This window comes from Mastigoproctus giganteus, chromosome 4, assembly GCF_048544385.1.
Source record: "Mastigoproctus giganteus isolate SK-2022 chromosome 4, ASM4854438v1, whole genome shotgun sequence".
Classification (NCBI taxonomy): Eukaryota; Metazoa; Arthropoda; class Arachnida; order Uropygi; family Thelyphonidae; genus Mastigoproctus; species Mastigoproctus giganteus.
This window is the reverse complement of record NC_143578.1, coordinates 122,876,034-122,882,636: the sequence shown is the minus strand read 5'-3', so window position 1 is coordinate 122,882,636 and position 6,603 is coordinate 122,876,034.

Here is a 6,603-nt window from a genome sequence, read left to right as displayed (position 1 = left end):
CAATGGAGGTAAAGGAAGCTAAAAAATATTATGAGAAGTCTCTGGCAAAAAAATACAAGGAAAAGCAGCAAAGGGGTCTATGCGTATATTAATCGCCCTCGTGGATAGTACAATTGCTATATGAATCGCTAAACCCTCAAAACAGTGATGGCTATGTGCTACTGCATCAGAATTTGTAAAATTTGGGCAGATGGGCTGAGAAGTGGAAACTGAAGTTCAAATGCAAAGTACTGCATATGGGTAGAAACGAACCAATTGTGTGGTTCAACCTTAAGGTGGTAGAAAATGAAAAAGACCTGGGAGTAATTGTAATTCACAATTGTGAATGCAAAATGTTATGACCTGCGAGATCTCTTTTTTTCTTTTCCTTGGTCGGATTACTGTTTCAAAACTTACGATGTCAACGTTTGCTCAGATCGTGTCAGTGAAATTATTCTTGTAGGAATGGAATCCTTTATTCCACATTCCACCTTAAAATCTCGTCCTTTATCTAAACCTTGGTTTTCCACCAAATGTGCTAAGGCTGTTCAAGAGAAGAATGTTGCATATCATAATGGGCTTGTTTCCAATTCTTCAGTTTCATTTTCTGCCTACAGTTTGAATTTTGTCCTCAATTTGAAACTGTGTCCCCTGAGGTTCTTAATCTGAGCAAGAGGAAGAATTCTATTAGCATTCAGCTTGCTCAACCCATTCAAGGCCTTATAAACCTCAATTAGATCACCTCGCAGGCACCTACTCTCCAGGCGCCGCAATTTGCAGAACAAAGGGTGCTATTTCTTGGTAAGAGCACCCCTTTGTTCCCCTCACCAATCTTGTTGCCCTTCTTTGTACTCGTTCTAGTAACTCTACATCTTTCCTAAAATGAGGCCTGACCATTGCCTTGAATAACAAGATAATCACTTCCCTGTACCTGCTAGCAAAATTCCTATATATCATTGACAAGACTCCATGACCTGCTCTGGCAGCCCATCTGCTCTGCTCAGAGAACTTCATATTTGACTGCAAAATTACCCCCAGGTCTTTTTCACTTTACTCCTCCCCCTTTGCTCTTTTTGCAAGCGATTTCTTATAATATGCCTTTGCCAGCCTAACCTTTTCTGTGGCATTATTACAGATCAATTTGTAGCTGTTATAGGCTTCTGTACTTTTTATTGCTTTATAACTTTTCCATGATGTCTTTTTCTGCTCAAGTAATCTGGCAACTTCATTATTCATCCAACTTGGAATTCTTCTCGTGGAGTATTTTTTAATGGTGTATACGCATTCAAAGCTTCTCTGATTAATGTCTTAAAGGTATACCGTAGTTCAGTTGTATTCGCTCTCTGTGAGATATCTACCCAGTTAATAGAAGCTATGTAGCACTTTAAGCCTAACCATTCTTTTGACTTTAACTACTGCGACCTCTCTCTCTCTCTCTCTCTCTCTCTCTCTCTCTCTCTCTCTCTCTCTCTCTTCATCGTCCACTGTAGAACTCCGTGATCATTTTCTGCTACTGGTTCCTGTACTATCAGCCCTATTATGTCAACTAGTTCATGGGTGATGATGATGAGGTCTAGAGTATTCTTTTCCCTAGTACTTTCCCTGACAAGTTGATACAAATAGCAATCATCTAGTGATTTAAAAATTTTTCTCCCATGTGGAGTTTCCCCCCATTTGCTACAATCAATTAGAGGCAAATTAAAATCCCCATATTAAGATATTGATGGTTACTTGCCCATTCCATTTGCATCCCATTTCCATGATGAGAGGCTCTCATCATAGTCTTCATGATCACCTGGCCTGTAAATTGCTCCCACTCTCATTATGCCTTTGCTTCCAACTATCTAACTTCCAACACCATACAGATTCTTTGCTAGCATGCAAAACATCTGAATCCGGGAAAGCTTTCGTCGCACTCAGACTGCTTTTGATAAGAAGCATGACCCCACCATTCCTCCTATCTTCCCTATCGTTCCGAAATACATCTGACCTCCATATAGGCATAAATCTTGAAGAGTATTTCTTAGTTGGTATGAAAAGCCTATGTACTTCCAGGATAAATTCCTTGAATTCTTCCTGTTTAGAATTTGTTGTTGGTAACATCATCAGTTGGTCCTACTGTATAGAATTTAAAAACTGTCTGAGACCACTGTAGTCACCTTTACTGAAGTAAAAACTCTTCCTTTTATCGCTGATGGAAGTTTCATCTTTAAGCAAATATCACATCAGTACACTTTGACCAATGCCGCAGTGGTTCCATTATCTGCAAATTTTTAATTTATGATTAATCACTGCTGATAATCAGATCAAGAGTATTACTCCCTGTTGCTTCCTCTCGAACATGCTCTGTAGAAAACAATCATCCAGTAAATCCACAAAAGTCATCTAGCGTGCGAGGGACCAACCCACAGGTTCCAGTTTATATCTGTGAAGTTAACATCCCCCATTATAGGAGATTCTGATTTACTTGCCCATTCTATTTCTCTGTATGTTGTTCATTGTACTCATCAGAGTCATTTGTCCTATATACACTCCTACCCTAAATTTTTGCTTTCCTAGTGCTTATTTCTTCCCAAACTGACTCAAAATTGCACTATCCACCAATATCAACTGGATGCACTTGGTTAGGTTTTATGTGTTTTTTGCTAACAGCACGTCCCATAACCCTCCTCCCTTCCTATTCTTTCTGTACACTTTTTTTTTTTTATTAGTTATTGGTGCATCGGCTTCTGTGGTCACAATGCACCTCCCAAATTTTTTCCATTTACTCTGATCCAAGCCCGAGGCAGGATTCGAACCCGCGCCCTTTGGGTTTCCAGGCAGGCACTTTACCCACCCGGCTAGTCCGGTCGGCTGTACACTTTGTACTTCCTAAATTCAAATTCTGCATTCCTTATACCTCTGTGATTCCACGTCTCTGATGTCCCAACAATATCCACCTTAAATATTTTTACAGCACTTCAAATTCCTGAAATTTATTTACTATACTCCTGGCAGTGATGTTCATACAAGTACACATGAACCCATTCTTACTCTTATTTACCCTGACACAGCCCATGTATTTACTTCTTCCATGATGCTCGCAGCAGTTCTTGAAATTCCCAGCACGTTGCTTTTCAGGCTGTTGCTCATTCCAATAGAAGCAATGTAAGTATCACTTTCACCTCTTCCTGCCACTTCCGTTAATCGCATAGTTTCGTTGGCCGGTATATAGTTACACTCCATCAGTGCATTCACCTAGACGGTATTTCGATGTCAGTATGGATAAACGTCGTGAGTTTATCGACTTTGAAAGAGGGATGAGATTGCTTATCGAAGCATGGGTCACTCTATCGCGGAGGTGGTACAGAAATTGCACTATCCTCCTTCGACAATGTCAAGGTTGTATCGGGAATACGCTATTTCCGGAAAACATCTCATCGTGGAGAGCGTGTGGGTTGGGAAAGGTTGTGGTAAACGTGGCCGTCGACGTTTGCCTCGCATTGTTTTAGTCAACCGGAGAACGACAGTAACTGAAATCACCGCCGACTTCAACGAGGGACGTGCTAGAAACGACTCCACCAACACAAACAGGCAATCGTTAGCTGCAATATATTATGTGAGCCGCCGACCCACCATCGTTCCTTTGCTAAAACCACGACACAGAACTCTATACCTCGACTGGGCGAAAGTACATCGCACTGGACCTTGGATAATTGGAGACGGTTATTCTGGTCCGATGAGTCCCGTTTCCAGTTATTTCGAGCGAACGGGATGGTGCATATCTGGCGGAAATCTGATGAAGCTATGCACCCGTCATGTCAAAGAGGAAATGTTCAGGCCGGCGGACGGTTGGTAATGGTCTGGGGCGTGTTCAACTGGCACGCATTCGGAACTCTGATACGTCTAGACGCATCTCTGAACTGTTCAGGTTACTTGTCCATCCTTGCAGACCATCTTCATCCCTTATAGTCATCGTGCACCCACAGGGCAATGCGCCTCCCCACAGAGCCGTGGTGACTAGAAAATGGTTCGAAGTGCATTCCACAGATTTTACCGTCATGAAATGTCCTACCCGTTCACTGGACATCAACTCTGTAGAACATCTTTGGAATGCTGTGGAAAGGCATTTCGAGCTTAGGATCCTCCTCCCAAGAACGAGACGTTATTATAGATTGCTGTGCAGCAAGTATGGATGAAAATTCCGGTGGAACCCTTTCATAAACTAGTGGACTCAATGCCTCGACGTTTGACTGTCCTTATGCGAGCGAAAGGTGGACCTTCGGATTACTAGATAGGTATCCTATGATTTCTGTCCGCTCGGAAACGTATTTGTTAATGATATTAATGAAGATATATCAGACTTAATGTCAAATTTTGCAGATTATATAAAGATTGGAAGGGCGGTAAAAATAGTAATCAGGGTAAACAACTGCAAGATATTTGCATTAGCATTCGTAGAGCCATATAATGCAAGAAAGCAAGCTTATGCAGCATCAGCCAAAAAAAAAAAAAAAAAAACAACCCTCCCTTTCATCCCGCTATTCGTTCCAAAGGCCTGTCCAGCTCAGCCTTAAATTTATTTAGGCTGTCAACTTCCACAACAAAAGATGGAAGTCTGTTCCACCAATCAACTACCATGGTTAACGGAAAATTTCCGCACATCTATTCTACAACTGTCTTTCTTCAGTTTGAATCTGTGTCCTCTCAGGTTGTTAATCTGAGCAAAAGGAAGAATCCCGTCAGCATTCAGCTTGCTCAAGCCATTCAAGGTCTTATAAACCTCAAACAGATCATCTCGCAGGAGCCGACTCTCCGGGCGCTGCAATTCGCAGAACTTAAGTCGTTCTTGGTATGAGCCCCCTCACCAATCTTCTTACCCTTCTTTGTACTCGTTCTAGCAACTCTACATCCTTCCTAAAATCAGGCTCCCAGACCTGTACACAGTACTGATAAGACCATGACCTGCCTTGGCAGCCCGTCTCCGCTGCTCAGAGAACTTCATATTCGACTGACAATTAACCCCAGGTGTTTTTCACTTTCCACTGCCCTGAGTGTAGAACCACACAGTTGGTACATATCTCTACTGTTATTGCTACCAATATGCAGTACTTTGCATTTGCTAATGTTGAACTTCAGTTGCCACTTAGCTCATTTGTCCAACTTATCTAGATCCAGTTTTAGTAGCATACTGATTTGACTGTCATTAACAACCCTGACAACCTTTGTCAGGGTTGTTAATGACTTGGACGTCAAACTTGGACTTTAAACCTGATATACCTTCATAAATATCATTGATAAATGTACAAAACAACAGTGGGCCCAACACCGAACCCTGAGGAACTCCACTAATAACATTTGTCCATGAAGAGCAGTGTCCATTGATTACTACTCTCTTTCTTTTCCAACTGAACCATCCCTTTAAACATTTTAGCAACTTACCCTTAATGCCATATCTCTCCAATTTGTACAGTAGTCTTCCATGTGCAACAGTATCAAAAGCTTTCCTGAAATCCAAGTATATGATATCAAAATTATTTTTGGCATTCAGTTCCTTTGTAACCACATCATAGTATCCAATCAAATTGGTCAGACAAGGCCTCCCTGTAAAAAACCCATGCTATGTCTTAGCTATTACGACAGTCTTGTCTAGATGATTCTGCAATGCTTTTTAACCAGTGTTTCCATCATTTTCCCTGGAACACAAGTTAAACTAAGAGGTCTTTAGTTACTTGTGTCGCCTTTTGAATCCCCTTTGTGAATTGGTGATACATTTGCACACCTCCAGCCCATGGGGACCTCCCCTGAGTACAAGGAAGCTCTCATAATTATCGCTAAGGGTTTGCTTACTTCCTTTGCTGCCTCCTTTAATAAAACGGGAGAGATCCCATCCACCCCAGTGCTTTCCTTATGTTAACTTCAACCATTTCTCCTCCACTTTGCTCTCAGTTATTACATAATCACTTAGCTCCCTATTAGAGTTTAATAAACTTCTGGCACTCCCCTCATTGAATAACTCCTCATGTGTGAACGTAGATGCAAAATACTCATTCATTTTTTCAGCTATCTGAGTATGATCATCAATAGTCAACCCTTCTAATTGAATCTGATCCTTCTGGCGTTTACATAAGTAAAGAACTCTTTGCTGTTTTTCTTTGCATCCTCTGCCAAAGATTTCTCGTTATCTGCCTTCGCCTGCCTAACCTCCTTTGTGACTTGGTTACAGACTAATTTATACCTGCCATAGGCTTTCTGTGTCACCTGATACTTTATATGCATCTCATACATTTTTCTTCTCTGCCACGAGCCTCATTAGTTCATTTGACATCCATTTAGGCCTAAACCTTTAACAGTATTTCTTAGTTGGAATGAAAAGCCTATCAGCCTCCAAAACTAAGTCTCTGAAGACTTCCCATTTATAATTCAACGTTGGTAACATCACCAATTGATCCCACTGTACAGAATTTAAAAACTGTCTGAGACCCCTGTAGTCATCTTCACAAAAGCAATAGCACTTCCCTTTATCCTTGATGGTAGTTACATCTTTAAGTACTGTAATTCCCACTTCAGTGGACTGTGATCACTGTTACCCAGTGGTTCCTTTATCTGAAAATTCTTAATGCCTGAATAATCACTATTGATAAT